Source organism: Rhinopithecus bieti, unplaced genomic scaffold (assembly GCF_001698545.2).
Source record: "Rhinopithecus bieti isolate Rb0 unplaced genomic scaffold, ASM169854v2 scaffold_78620, whole genome shotgun sequence".
Taxonomy (NCBI): domain Eukaryota; kingdom Metazoa; phylum Chordata; class Mammalia; order Primates; family Cercopithecidae; genus Rhinopithecus; species Rhinopithecus bieti.
The window spans coordinates 988,773-1,005,121 of record NW_016829908.1 but is presented as its reverse complement, the minus strand read 5'-3'; the positions used below and the strand labels follow the sequence as shown (position 1 = coordinate 1,005,121).

The window sequence follows — 16,349 nt, the reverse complement described above, 5'->3', positions numbered from 1 at the left end:
TGCACACACATAGCCCAAGACCTTGCAAAATGCTTGCCCACCAAAAAGAAACCGGAATAGCCACTTCCTTATATTAAACACGTGCTGGTCTACCTCCCCCATTGGATCATCAGTTCCTCTCATGGCCAGGACCAGTTCTTGTTCATTGTTGTATCTACTTCTACAATATCTAATGCATGATTTTCCACTTAGTGGATGCAAAAAAAAAATGCAATAATAAATATTACACATTTGGAAAAGAAAATTCTAAATACTAGCAATAATAGGTAAATATGTCATGAAAAAAACTGTTAAATTCTACAAGAGAATTCTAAAGCTCAGAGGCTCACTGAGATGTGTACAATAAACTTGTACTATATAAATTTTGTACTTTGTAACAAAGGCCATAGTTGAGGTCTGGAATCTATAACTGTCCCTACCTGGTTGGACAGGCTTCTGGACCTCCTCTTGGATACTGATGTGGCTCCCACTAAAAGACAAGGAGGGAAAAATAAGTGGGAGATGCTGTTCTAGGGTGTGGGGATATAGGACTTCACCTACCAAATATCTAGGGACCAGAAAAATTGATTCAGGAAATATTAACTTGTAAACAAGTAACCCAGAGGTCCTTTACAGTGTTTGTGTCATCATCATGTAAGTTCACTATTTAACTTCAGAATAGATCAAAAGGGTATTATGGAGTTTTAATATGTTCCTTTGAGGCTCAAAGACAAATGGCCAATAGGATCCCTGGGATCATTATGACCAAGCTATGTTGTATTACTTCGGTTCTGAGTTTGGATGTGATTCTCAGCTTGCAACATTGGAGAAATGCCTAATCTATTCATTTAACTCATAGTGGTCTTGGCAAATGTTTGATCAAGTCCCTCACTATATCTTTGAGTTGGATGACATCTGAAGTCCTACCTGCTCCTGCCAGGTTGAGTGGATTGCACCCTTCTCTGTGGCCTCACTACAACAAGTGCATATTGATTTATCAAATGTAATAAATTTGTGTATAAATGCACAAATGATAAAAGTGCATTTATCATTCTGCATTTACCTGTTAATATGCCTATCTTTCCTACTTTGCTAACTCATATGGTTTCATTTTTTCATCTCAGCATTTAGCTTAAAATAAGGCATTTATTAAAATTTGTGGAATGAATGAATGATCAGAGTTACAAGTGTAAAGTTAACAGATTGAGACTAACCTGTCTGAATAAAGTATTACTGAGTTTTGTCTTTGAACTTGTTCAGTTTAACCTTTTTATTGGTAGCATAGAGCACACAATATGATTTGGCCATGTCCCCACCCAAATATCATTTTGAATTTCCATGTGTTGTGGGAGGGACGCTGTGGGAGGTAATTGAATCATGGGGGCAAGTCTTTCCCGTGCTGTTCTCGTGATAGTAAATAAGTCTCACAAGAGCTGATGGTTTTAAAAAGAGGAGATGCCCATGCACAAGCGCTCTCTCATTGCCTGCCACCATCCATGTAAGACGTGACTTGCTCCTCTTTGCCTTCCACCATGATTGTGAGGCTTCCCCAGCCAGGGGGAACTATAAGTTCATTAAACCTCTTTTTCTTCCTGGTTTTGGGTAGGTCTTTATCAGCACTGTGAAAACAAACTAATACAGCACATGATTATCTAACCTATTAATAATGCAAAACTGGGAAAGACAACCTTAGAGATGACAGAAGCAAGATAAAGAAGATCTCAAGGTACGCAATAATATTCCAGATGATGAAGTAAACTTTAATAGGAATGCATTAAAGGTCAGCATTTAAATGTTTCAAATGTTTGAGTACAGTATGGGAGAGATCTGACTTGATCACAGTTCATAGAAAGAAGGCCTTGTGATTTTAAGAACCATAAAAATGAATATTGCCATGAGAAATCAAAATAGCTATGATGAGCCCAGGTTGCACTCCTAGTAATTTAACCTTCAAGTCTTCTGAGGCCACAGTCTCTGAGCACTACACATCCACCAGACCATACTGGGAGCCTGGGTGTCTAATTCAGAGTACCACTCCTTAAGAAAGATGATGACAAAATAGAGGGTGTCCAGAGAAAAGCAATAGCTCCTATTAGGAGCTGTTGAAGGAAAAGGACATATTTTGTCTGGAGAAGAGGCACCTATGAAACAATGTGATAACTGAATGACTAATGCACAGGGAAAGGAATTTACTTGTTACTGTGTGCTATACTAAAAGCTAAAAGTACAACTCATAGGTAGGCAGTTACCAGATTATTAGCTCTAGAAGAACCAAGAATGTCTATGTCTTGTTCACCATTAGTGCTTCAGCACTTTTAACATAGAAACCAGTAGATACTACAGGATCAGTAAATCCCTGCTGAATGAACATATAACAATTTAAAGGAGAGCTTGACTCAGAGTCTAACAGTCTTGTGTTCAAGTCCAGGTATTCTACCTAGGAATTGTGAAACCTTGAACAACTATATGTAGCCTCTCAGAGCAGGTTTACAAATGCTCAGATAGTATTATTTCAAGTTATTCATATCATTTTATGACTATCAGTCAATACTGATCATATGAAATCTCTTAAAATAAATATAGTAAAATGCTATATAAATGGTATATAGTAATAATAAGAGTGGGAGGCTGGGGGAGGGATAGCATTAGGAGAAATATCTAATGTAAATGACAAGCTGATGGGTGCAGCAAACCAACATGGCACATGTATACCTATGTGACAAACCTGCACGTTGTACACATGTACCCTAGAACTTAAAGTATAATAATAATAAAAAAGATACAACCATATTAAGTTGATTGTAAAAAGGACTTTCCAGTTAAATATTTTCAATAATGCAATAGATCACCTTCTGAATCCACTAGCTATTAATCACTGGAAGTATTCAAGCAAAGGTTGCAGGACATCTGTGAACAATATGGTAGAAGTCAAGTTTTGCCTTATATGAGACATAGAACTGGATGGCCATTAAGGTGCCCTTCAATGCTAATATTCTGTTATCAGGGTCAGCACTATCCATTGTTTCTAATCCCTTCATTATCCACATCAAAATTATAATCATCTTCTGATGTTGCTGCATGAGTTGGTATCTCAGTCAAGCTCTGAGATACTTCAGGCATACTGCTTTCCACTTATTTAATAACTACTGAATGCATAGTAACTCCAAAACTTTCAGGACTTCCAATTACTCAATTTATTAGGAGCCTCCCTGAAGCAGAGATAATTCTTAACCTTTTTTCTTGGGTGGCCTAACACATCTTAGGGAAGTGACATTTTTAACAGTAACTGTGGCTCATTATGGAAGCAATTCTTTCTTTTATTTTTTTATTTTTTATTTTTATGCTTGCAAGAATATGGCAGCAATTCTTACCCAGATGAGAGGAATAATTTTTTTTTTGCAGGGCATTATCAGAATGGGGTAGAAAAAGTGAAAAATCATTTCAGTAGATTTTATGATGTCAAATACTTCCCCACTAAGCTAGACATAGTCAAAGGATCTACATCTATGACTCCATTTGCCTTTATGTAACAGAAACCTTTCACAGTGGCTTAATTAAATATAGGTCTAAGGGTACACAGTTCAAGGCTGGACCAACTACCAGAGAGAAACATCAAGGACCGAGATTGATTTCAGATCCAGTTTTATCATCCTTTATATGTAACGAATTCTCATGATTCTAAGACGGCTTTGTCGTCAAACAGTACATCTGCACTTCAGTCAGCAAAGCAAGGAAAAAAGTGAAGTGCAAGAAGTCAAAGTCAGCAGAGTTTGTCTTCTTTTAAATAACCTTCTAAGAAGTCACAGGTAGTGATTTCCACTCATATCTCATTGAAAAAGTAGGAGATTAAGTAGTTTAGCTGAATACGTGGTGGCCTCCATATAAATTAGGATTCTGTTTATAACAAAAAAGGAAGAGTGGATGATGAGTAGGCAGGCAATTAGCCGCATCTGTCACAATTTCCTAATTCAGTTCAATTCATAGAATGTTTATTGAGAGACTATTATGCTGACACCTTTCTAGTACTGAAATATACAGATGAAGTCATGGACACAGTTCCTATATCAGAATGGAAAAGATCTGTGTGGTGTTAGTAAAGAACTTTCACATAGTTCAACTCAGAAGAATTGAACTTTGTGACTCAGAATGGTCACAGAATAGGTGCCATTTATTTTTCTGCAATCAGGAAATAAAATATATTTGAGTAAGTTGACAAAAGTGTGAGATTTTCTGGAAAGTAAACTACAGGAAAGATCATTATCTGGCAAGAATCTTGCTTAACCATGAATTTATTGTGATCTTTTGGAATTTTGAAAAAAAAATGCTGTTTTATTAAGAGTAAAACTTCTATTTAGTAAAACATAAAAATAACATATGAGAGATTTATTGAATTTTAATATCACACTAAATGATTACATAAAATAATAACAGGAAGAAGACTGCCAATATGAAAATTATTACTCCCTTCCCTTTTCTAAATTTATTTAATGGAATTCAGAATTTGATTATTTATGCTTTTACTATCAGGTGCTTAAATTTGGCATTTCAGGTGGACAGAGGTGCCTTTGTATATTCCAGTTCTCCTGTTTGGGATGACCTTCCCTCTTTGCAAATCTGTCTCTGGCCTTCTCAAAAAGCATTTTGCCTTGTATTTGTTCTACTACTTACTATGTCCAGCTGGGGCTTTATTTTCTTGACATATTTAACCTCTTTAAGTAGAGAAGCCTTGCTCATTTTTACATATTACCTGATCTGATGCTCTGTCTGCCCCAAGTGCCTATGAAGTTATATGAAATAAATAAACATGTTTTTGAGGCAATAATTAAGTACATTTCTTTCAGTTACTAATGACACTTCTCTGTTGTTTTTTGTTTGCTTGCTTTTTGTTTTGAGACAAAGTCTTGCCCTGTCACCCAGGCTAGAACGCGGTGGCATGATCATGGCTCACTGCAGCCTTGATCTTCTGGGCGTAAGCAATCCTCCCACCTCAGCCTCCTAAGAAGCTTTAGGACTATAGGCACAGGCCACCCTGCCCAGCTTATTTTTATGTGTGCGTATACAGACAGAGTCTTGCCATGTTACCCAGACTGGTGTCAAATTCCCACCCCAAAAGATCCTCCCACATCAGCCTCTCAAAGCGCTGGGATTACAGGCATGAGCCACTGTGCCCAGCCTCTCATTTGTGTAACTCTTTGTCTAAAGCAAGCTTTTCAATCTGTGGCCCAGAACAGCTTGGAATGTGGCCCGACACAAATTTGTAAACTTCCTTAAAACATTTTGACATGTTTTGGCAATTTTTTAAAGCTCATCAGCTATCATTAGTGTCAGTGTATCTTATGTGTGGCTTGAGACAATTCTTCTTCTTTCCAATGTGGCCCAGGGAAGCCAAAAGATTGGACACCCTTGATCTAAAGAGTTGTACAAATGTGTCCAGAATTGGTTCCTTCCAGTAGATTCTTGGTCTCACTGACTTCAAGAATGAAGCCATAGACTCTCACGGTGAATGTTACAGTTCTTAAAGATGGTGTGCCTGGAGTTTCTTCTTTCTGGTGGGTTCGTGGTCTTGCTGACTTCAGGAGTGACGCTGCAGACCTTCCCGGTGTGTGTTACAGCTCTTAAAGGTGGCGCGTCTGGAGTTGTTTTTTCCTCCCGGTAGGTTTGTGATCTCGTTGGCTTCAGGAGTGAAGCTGCAGACCTTTGTGGTGAGTGTTACAGCTCATAAAAGTAATGTGGACCCAAAAAGTAAGCAGCAGCAAGATTTATTGCAAAGAGCAAAAGAACAAAACTTCCACAGGTGGAAGCAGACCCAAGGAGGCTGCTGCTGCTGGCTAGGGGGACCAGCTTTTATTCCCTTATTTGGCCCCACCCACGTCCTGCTGATTGGTCCATTTTACAGAGTGCTGATTGGCCTGTTTTTACAGAGTGCTGATTGGCACATTTACAAACCTTTAGCTAGACACAGAGCACTGATTGTTGTGTTTTTACAGAGTGCTGATTGGTGCATTTACAAACCTTTACCTAGACAAAGAACACTGATTGGCGTGTTTACAATCCTTTAGCTAGACAGAAAAGTTCTCCAAGTCCCCACCCCATCCAGAAGCCCAGCTGGCTTCACCTCTCACAAAGTGCCTCAGGATTATGGTCTGTGAGCCTCACAGAAACCTTATGTGAGAGGTAATGTGGGTGTTTTTATCTTCACAGTGTTGATCAGGAAACAGAGGCCCAGAGAAATGTGGTTACTTGAGCAAGCTCACGCAGATAGTAGCAAGAATTGGATCTTTACCCCGGCTCATCCCATTCTCACTTCTCTACTTGGTGCACTATGCCAAGTCACCTCAGTGTTTGTGGGAGAGATTCACCTTCCCTTCAAGTGTTAATGCTGTCACTTAGAGAACCCAGATGCCCATGAGGTCTCACTCCAATCTGACACTTTGAATATGACAATGACCCAGGAGACTGCATCCACTTCTCCTCAACTTGATGACTATAAGCTTCTTATCACAATTTTCAGGGCCATTTCTGAATATTAAGTACTGGGACATCTTACGATGAGCATTCAGAATCTGCTGTAGGAGTCCAAGAAGGAAAGGGATGAGTAGATAATATAGAAACACCTTGTCCAAATTCACTCTAGGGCCCTGACTAAGGCGGTAACTCCAAAAAGGGAATTCCCTGTGCCCCTTGTTGGTGCTTAGAAGGAACATTAATGGAGCCTGATATGGTCTGGCTCTGTGTCCCCACCCAAATCTCATCTTAAATTGTAATCGTAATTGTACTCCCCACGTGTTGGGGGAGGGAACTTGTGGGAGGTGATTAGATCATGGGAGTGGTCCCCCCATGCTGTTCTCATGATACTGAGTTCTTACAAGATCTGATGGTTTTATAAGGAGCTTTTACCCCCTTCACTCTGCACTTCTCCTTCCTGCCATGATGCGAAGAAGGACATGTTTGCTTCCCCTTCTGCCGTGATTGTAAGTTTCCTGAGGCCTCCCCAGCCCTGCGGAACTGTGAGTCAATTAAGCCTCTTTTCTTTATAAATTACCCAGTTTCAGGTATTTCTTCATAGCGGTGTGAAAATGGACTAATACAGAGCCCCCGAGTACCAAAATATTCCTCCTCTTCATGTTCTTGTGGCTGCCTTCAGTCAATCTAAGTGAAATATCCTTGGAAAACAGCCCTATACACCCATCCTACCATACTTCCTGGCCCCAAATGGATTCAACTCTGTAACTCATTTGCAACACAAAAAAACTGAGGAGGTAAAAAGCATTCAGGCCCCTCCCATTCTAAAAGGATTGCAAAACATCTGTTTACATTTTTGAGAGGAGACTTGGATATTTCATGAGCTTTTGGTAGATAAGGAACAAGTAAATACATGAGGAAGAAAAGGAGCAAATAACATGATAGAAAATTACTCTAAACAAATGTGTTATATTTATTTATAAATGATTCATGTAATTTGGGAATTATCTCATAATGTACAATGCTCAGAGTTTGGGATGTCAAACAAATAAATACTTTTCCCATTTGACTATAACACAAACATGATTACTCTTTAGTTATATGTTAAATTAAAGTTACAATTTTCATAAGCAACACATAAGATTTCCTTTTGGAACCTAGAAGCCTTTCAAGAATTGTGGGTCAGCATTGTACTATTAAACTGTTTAAGACATTTTGACATTTGTAGGGTACCATTCAGAAAGCAGAAGTAGGCCGGATACAGTGGCTTATGCCTGTAATCCTAGTACTTTGGGGGGCTGAAGCAGGCAGATCACTTGAGGTCAGGAGTTCAAGACCAGCCTGGTGAAACCCTGTCTCTAATATACACACAGACACACAGACACACACACAATTAGCTGAGCATGGTGGTGTTCACCTGTAGTACCAGTTAGTCAGGTGACTGAGTCACGAGAATCACTTGAACCTGAGAGGCGGAGGGTGCAGTGAGCCGAATTCATGCCACTGCACTCCAGCCTGAGTGACAGAGTAAAGCACTGTCTCAAAAAAAAGAAAACAGAAGTAGTCAGAAGTAAAGAAACCTAGGTTCTTATCTCTATTCTGTACATAAAAGGGTAATCTGAGGTAAAACTCTTCACTTTTAGGGTCTAAGTTTTCTCACCTGCAAAGCAGAAGAAGGCAGGTTAGATGGTCACTAAAGTCCTTCCCTTGCATCAGTATGATTTCTGGGCTAATAATGAGTAACTGAAGAACCATCGACAAATTGGCCAAATATCTGTGAATCCAGGTATTATGACTCCAAGAAAACTAACACAGGTCTTCTAACAAAACATCTGTTCTTAGTAGGAGCTTCATGGAAATCTTATTTCATTCTTCAGGTCATTGCTATTTGCTTTTTTATGCTGTAGACTGACTTTCTGTTGTTGGCTGCAGGCTCTAGCCTCTTGAGCTGAACAAGAAGATGACAAGTCTCTTTCAGAACCTCCCTCTCCTCAGTCTATTAAAAGAAAGAGGCGGGGTGTTGTTAGGAACCTACAATAAAGAATATGGATGGTGTGAAATAAATAGTCATTAAAGAATGTGTCACCAGAAGATACCAGGAGGCTAACGGAGATAAGATTTGGACAGCAGTGGAGTGGGAAAATGTTTTGGAAGTGGCCACAAGAAGAAGGATTCCTAATCTGACTTCCAAGCTCTGTGGCATGTAGGGTCACCATTTGACAAGTCTCAATACAATGTTATTTACCAATCCAGCCTTCCATTAGGATAAAAAGATAAGGGCTTAATGAAGGTAGACAGTATCAGGGATTTTGCAGATGATTCTAGAGGGCACAATGAAAGTCTTGAGAGACACAGGATTAGCTCAGAATAAGGAATGTGTAGAGATATATTGATAATGAGTCCAGAAGTTTAGACTTATTGAGAGAGATGTGAAGAAAGATAGGATTAGTCCTGATCATCTGTTAGAGACTGATCTGAGACCAGATCACCATCTTCTGGGTATGGCTTCATAGGCAAATTCACAGCAATTTGCAGTGGTAAGACCAGCAGTGGAGGGTGATCTTTCCAGGAGCTCAATGAGCTTTGGAAGAAGAGCAGAAGGGGGGGGGGGATAGTCTTAACAGAAATAATAGGAACTCAGTAAGCTCCTCTTACATCCTATAGCAGAACCTGCTCCAAAAAGCCAGTAAGATAGACTTATTAGGGTACAAACAAATTGTTATGATATAAACACGATGTCCTGACAAAGAAAAATGTCCCAGTTAATCTTGCCATTATATCCAATTTAAACATTGGGTGTTCAAAGATTAACTGAATTATAGAAAGATGTTATAAAGATATCTCACATTAGTAATATGCTTCATAATTTTAAAAATTATGTAATATAGTTTATCTTATGTGAGCCTTTTAACAATCCTACGAAATATGCCAGGTGAGTATTTTTTTTAGTCATCATTAAAAGGATGAGGAAACTGAGGGTCAGAAAGGTTAACTGACCTACTTGAAGGCACACAGCTATGTAATAAGAAAACTAGGACTAGAAGTTAAGTTTCTTGATTCTACGTCGAGTGTTCTTTCCATTCTAGCACACTGACTACTTTCAAAACAGTCTCAACTCAGCTCAACCCCAGACCTTTTTGAGTCTTCTTGTACTGGTGGTTGTCCAGGAAAGCTTTGTACTTAACTTAGGCATCGTTATTTCCTTTTATATGGTATCATCAATGTAAACTATTTTACCCGTTTTCCTCTGAATTTATAAAACCAAATTTCCATTCCCATATCATACTTAAAATTCATTGCCCTGTTAAGCAAATATATCTGCAAAAAAAGTAATGTTGTGAAGTAAGCCAACTAGATTCAAAAATTCCCTGCTATCAATCTCCGTATATTTTTGTTGGCTCAGAACCTAAGCTGTGGAAATTCCAAGACTTCCATATAAAAAATTCTAGAAGCTTGCTTGCAATTTGCCACATTACAGTTAAAATGGGACTTAAGGAAAATATCCTGTTTTTGAAGCCTTTGTGCCAGGATAAATAGGATAAATACTAGGTGATTAAAATGCTCAAAAAGGAAATTGTAACAGAAGTATTGCGTTGTACTTATGGACATTACAAATATTTTCTAAAGTTTCCCCAGGCAGGCTTTTAAAATCCCAAAGAAAATAAATAAATAAGAAGTGCTGAATGTTAACATGTAAAGTAGACAGTTTAACTTAAAAGATTTCCCCATTTGACAGATTCAGACATCTACCACTCAGGGGGTTCTATTGTCTTCTCCATCCCAGGGCTGAGGTTATCTTTGTTTGAGATGACAATGATCTTCACAAGTCAGCAGGTACCACACAGCCTGACATTTTCCATGTCTCTTGAGATTCTGCAGGAGAAATGACGGAGTCTAGTTATTTGGTTTTCTTCTCAGTGCTGCTCTCAAGTGTTTTCCAAGAATAACCACTGCACCTTTTTTTCAGATTAGCAAACTGGACAAAAGCTGAGAAATAATTGCACCATGTAACTCATCTTCCAAGCAGTGAATCCAGAAAGACTATCATTAAGTCTGCTGGGTAAAAGTCCAAGGCTGTAATTGAGATGTTTGTGTAGGAAGGGATCTGAAAAATCACCGTCTTGTAAGTTCAACCACAGAGTGGTAATCAGGTGTGAGTACTATCGTCAATGACTTCTGGTTAATAATAGTGTGCTGCCTTTTGGAAATGTTCTTGATCCAAAGAATTAGAAAATGAGGGCAATCGGTGTGTCATATTCTAGGGTCTCATTGTATTTTGTTTATTTCCTCTAGGTTTAATAGGCCAATAGTTTTTGAACTGGGCAATAACTTGGCCTTTGTTTAGTCCATCTAAACCCAGGGTAGTTACCATGTTCCCAAATATGTGAAGCTGTTGCAGCTTTAGCCCAGGCCTCTGGCCTATAATTAGCTCACTGTTTTTCCAGTAAACTAATATACTCTCCTACTTTTGAAAATAAAATATCATGGCAATTGAGGGAACCTACAAGAATTTTTTTTTTCTAAAATCCTAATCTGTCCTCTCAGTTAAGTCAGTTTCCTAATACTTGTTTTACAAAATCTGTAAAGACATTTGCTCAAGTAGCTGGTGACATTGCCATTGTCTGTAAGGCTGATTGTCCTGAAAGTCACAGGATGAGGTGGGGGCGGATGTATGAAAAATCAATGGGGGAAGGGATCAGCATCTTTTAGGTAAAAGCTTACAGTTTTGAAAATCTCCCACTTCGCAAACACACATACTTTAAGAAGAGTTTTTTTCTTCTCCCTTTTCCTAAGTTAAGATCAACCATTGCTCTTTATAAAACTAGTTTCCATCCTAATTAACAGGACGCATTCTTCTTTGTAAGCAAATTCTTTGATTCAGCATCAAAGTTCAAGGCTCTTGTAAAAGACAGAAATGTCTGTATGAGAATGTCTGGAATGACTGTATCAGGTTTTCTCAAGGACCGAGAACCTTGTGTTGATAAGAGAGATACCACAATGTGGCCCTGAGGCTGCTGTGTGACAGTATCAGAAGAATGTAGGGGTTTTATCTGGAATACATTAAAAACAAACAAAACAAAGCTTATATCATGATTGTGTGAACTACAAAATATGATTGTTTTAGTACTCATATTGGTTATCATTGAGTGTTTCTCAAATATTTTTGAGGAATCATCATAAAGTGCCTTTACCTCATTTTCTTTTCCCAGCAGATTTAAACCTAGTCTCTCTCCCCTTTCACAAGCCCATAGTCATTTTTTCAGGCCTCCATATGTCAAACATACAAGAGATATGAATTAAAAAGCTTTATTGCCCTTGCTGTAGTGGACCTGCAGGAGCCAGTCATCTTGGAAATTTACCTCTATGACCTGTGCCAATAGGTTGCAGGCATTTGCTTGTCCTTGATTTCAGTGCAGAGGTACTATTTCTAGTTCACCAGAAAACAGTTAAATGAGGCCACCAGAGTTGCTGTCAGCCAACAGGGAACTTGCATCTCCCACATCATTAGCTTAGCTCTGTGAGTAGCTACTTATACCATATTCCCAAAGGTGAATGCTAGCCCCCGGGAAAAACAATGTAATTAATCTAATCTCAATATTTTTCAATTTCAGGGTAAGACAAGTTTGTGGAGACAATGTGATGTGGTACAAAGAACAGTGAAGAATGCTGTAGTCAGAAAAGCAAAGTATATACCTAGGATCCACTCTGCATTCACTGAGTGACCGTAGGTATCTCACTTAATGTGTGACCCTTCCGTTCATTCACTTGCAAAATGTGACAATAATAATGCCAGCTTCACATATATTTCACCTATAAGAAAAAGTGGAACAAAAACTAGAATAGTTTAAGTGTATTTTAACCTTATTACCAGCAATTTTGCTCTTGCACGTAGAGTTCAAAGTGATTCTCACACAGTTCCTTAAGGGTCATGTACATGTATATTGGTTTCAGCATCATTTGGGGTGCGATAACTAGAGGTAATATTGATCAACATCATTAGGAGAGTATGTAGGTAAAATGCATACATTGTGTAGTGGTTAGAGGCAAGGGATTATAAGCACACACAGCAACATGAATGGTTCTTAAAATATGGTCTAGAGGAAAGCAAAACCTAAAGTGGATTGAATTTATGGTCCAGAGGAAAGTAAAACCTAAAATGGACTGAATTTTGTGATGTGATATCATTTATGTAAATTTGATGTACACACAAATATGCATTTTGCAAGAACCCATGCAAACAAAAGGTATACATTTAATACATTAGAAGGGTTACCTTTGGGAAGGTGGAATGGGAATGAGGAATGGAAATAAAATGGAAAAAATTTTAAAAAATAAAGTCTTGCTGTAGCCAGTGATGATAATGACCCATGAATTGAATCATGAACTCAATTATCTGCACCTCATGTCCAGAGGGAAAAATAATTATAATATAAAAAGTATTTGTTAAGATAATTGTTGCCTCTCACTCTAAATTCTTCAGCTCTTTCAATGCTTCATTGAAGGATTTGCCTTCCTCTGATCCTTAATCAACTATTGTATTTCTTCTAGTAGAGAAACTGATATGAATAATTAATTTGCATTATGTTATTTTGAATCCCACTATCTTATTTACTCTATCTTTTATTATTAGATAAAAAGAAATGCTTAAAATAAAAGACTCCCCCTTCATGGTGGAATTTAAGGCCAAGGCAAATGGGTGGACTATTTGGAAGAATGGAGGGTACTCCACTGGAGCCAGGTCAAAGGCATCAAACATCCTCAGAGGTCAGTGACAGTGGATTGAAAATTTGGATAGGGTCTCACATAATTAAAGAAGATCACAAGTGGTTGATTATTTTCTTATCTTCTTGAAAATTGGCTCCCGTTAGAGGGTTTCGGGCCAAGGTGATCCCCCTATTGCTCTTCCTCAGTACATATGAGGAATATGTCTGCCCTAATCAGTAAATATGTCTAATCTATTAACTCCTATGAGATTTTATGAGTGGGACAATAAAAGGAGAGATGAGGTAGAGTCGGAAGACTTCAATAACCAGGATTAAGGGGGTACAAATAAAAGACTGATGAAGGTGAAATACAGCTTGCTGGATGCATTGCCCAGTTAAGTCTTTCACACCAGGCACCATCCCACTTTCCAGCCATCTGATTTCCCTCCACCAAGGAAGTTAAGTAGTTACAGTGAGAGGCCCTCTTTTAGCTATTAACAAAAGGGCAGGTGTTTGTAGGTGTACTGTGGAGGAGGCTTCTGACGTTTCTTATTCCGTGGATTATGTTTAACTTGTCACCCTGTCATCTTTCTTTTGTGTTTTGTGCATTCCCCCTTTAACATTTTCACCTTGCTCTACTGAATTCTTTGTTCTATGAGATGTTAAGGGTCATCAAGACTTCATAGCCATTGTCAAGACACTGTCATTTTGTCAGGAAAATCAGTCACTGCAATTGTCCCCTTCTGCCTGGTAACTTCTTTGTGAAGTTTAAAGTGTTGCAGACACTCTTCTTGTTCTTTGCTCCATCTTGATTACTCAGTCTCTTGGATCATCTAAGGCAATGAAGGAGTATAGTACCTGGCCTTCCCACAAGAGGTTTATCTTCCAAAAAGTAGTTTACAATAAGAGCACTAACAAATAACAGCATTATCAGCTCTTGTTCTTTTCCTTGTTTATTTGATTTAGGAGCATTTTTGCAGTAATTATTTGGCCAGCGTGCTCTGTTACTTCCAAGAAGGATCCACATACTGAATTGTCAGGTGCTGAAAAAATAAATAATTTTAAAACATCATTATTTCTTGTATACTGAATTAGTGACTGAACTGCAGTTATTTATAGGAGTTTAAGTTCTATTGTGATGTCCAAATAAGAATAAAATTTAGTCTATATCATTTGCCGGGATCTCCTGTGTCTTAGTATTGCAGTATTGCAGGGCCCTGGAATATTTATCTCAGAGACACACAGAAAAGTGTTGGCCAGGCTGGATGCTACCAGTTGCTCTAAACAGGCACAAGTCAGCATTACAAGAAGGATGTTTTTTCCTTTGAGTTTCTAAGGAAACATTGCTGCAATTTATAAAGTCAAAGGAAGAAATGAGCAGACAAATTACTTTCCAAAATAATAAGAGCAGCTGTTAGTCATGGTATGGCCTTCCCTTCTCACCTTTAGAAACAATTGAGACAACCAGCTTTCCCTAAATGCATTCCTATTATGGTATATGGGCCAAAAATAAACAATTCTTCAGAATCCTGTGTTTCAAAGTAGAACCTTGCTTGACCCTTACCCCTCAGACAGATTTGTCAGAAAAGAACTGTGCCAAACAAATCTCCGGAAAAGCAAAGCGACATAATCGAAAATGTCATTCGTTTCTTTTATTATTTTCTTTATATCACTTTAATAATTTCTTACAATGAAATACAAAATCTACGTTTACAATGTTATTACAACTGCCATGACAGCAAGTATGTGGGCTGCTAGCTTTCTCCCACCAACCTTAATGTCACCACACACATGATGGCAAAGAAGATGGAGCCGAAACATCAGCATAAGAATTAGAGGCCCCAATTGAAAGGCGGTTGTGTGGCAGCTAATGGAGATGACTGGGGTAGGGTAAGAGTGGGAAAGCACCAATAAAAGGTTAAAGAAAGCTGGAAAATATGGCTGAGAAATAAGCAGAGGAAGAAATTTGGAGTTATTTTCTTTTCCTCTTTATTGCGTTAGAAGAGCTTTCCCTATTTACCATGTTGCCACAGCAGGGCAGAAAAAAACAGGCTAAGGCAGTGCTGTCCAGAAGCAACAGGATAACAACATTAGTGTTATTATCTAGTGCCAGAACACAGCTGGTGGAGAAGCAGGTAACAACAGATACAGGCAGAACAGCAGCCCCCAAGAGTTCCTTCTTCCCCTTCCCCCTCCTCTCCTTTTATATGCTGAGGTTGTGGTGGCTTTGCAGTGTGTCAACTTGGCTAGGCTGAACTAAATTTCCAAGAATTCCTTTCCTTGTATTTCCAGTTAGGATTACAGACTTTTTGTGTGTAATATTGGAAAGTGAAAGTGAAGCAGCACTCAGGTTGTTTGTTTGTTTGTTTGTTTGCTTTTCGAGACAGAGTCTTGCTCTGTCACCCAGGCTGGAGTGTAGTGGCATGATCTTGGCTCACTGCAACCTCTGCCTCCTGGATTCATGCTATTCTCCTGCCTCAACCTCCTGAGTAGCTGGGATTATAGGCGTGCACCACTACACCCAGCTAATTTTTGTATTTTTAGTAGAGACAGGGTTTCACCGTGTTGGCTAGGCTGGTCTTGAACTCCTGACCTCGTGATCCGTCTGCCTCAGCCTCCCAAAGTGCAGGGATTAAAGGCATGAGACACCGTGCCCGGGCTGATTGGTTTCTTTTTGTTCTGTGTATGTGTGTGTGTATTTTATCCCCAGTAACACAGGGCATGACAACCAGGAACTTCTGAAACTCATGCACATTGTCATTTTGCTGACTTATTTCATAGAGATGCAAAAGGTCCAACTTGACCTGCACTCTCCTTCATCTTCTCTGACTTATGAGCCAAATGCGTTTAGCTCCATGATGAAGGGTTTCAGCTTCTTCCTACTTCGAGGTTGAAGGCAGTGAGAACTGGTGTGAGTTCTAGTCCATCACTGTGGGTTACAACTCATGCTCATGTGGTCTAGTTTGTACTCACTCTCCCTAACTTTACATCCATTTTTCCTTTTTGAGTGCCTTCCCTGCAAACTTCAAACTCTGGCATCAGACATGAACACAGCTGCCCTACAGAGGCTATTTAACCAGCTCATTCAACATGTAGGTTTGAATCCCCTAACAAATCTCTTAATATAAAGAAATAGATGGATTTTTCTTCTAGTGATTCTTCTTAAATACAGAGAATCTAACATTTCACTAAGCGAAAGAAAAA

General features: G+C 38.8%; 1 long non-coding RNA gene across 1 annotated transcript in view; it reads right to left on the bottom strand.

The window, feature by feature from the left end:
* Window positions 1–7,933: 7,933 nt before the first annotated feature.
* The window catches only part of LOC108524183 (uncharacterized), a 40,371-nt gene continuing 31,955 nt past the window's right edge, over window positions 7,934–16,349 (bottom strand). The window contains exons 2-3 of the long non-coding RNA XR_001883995.1: window positions 12,136–14,188; window positions 7,934–10,314 (exon numbers count right to left, since the gene is read on the bottom strand). This is a non-coding gene — a long non-coding RNA (uncharacterized LOC108524183). The remainder of the gene's footprint in view (window positions 10,315–12,135; window positions 14,189–16,349) is intronic.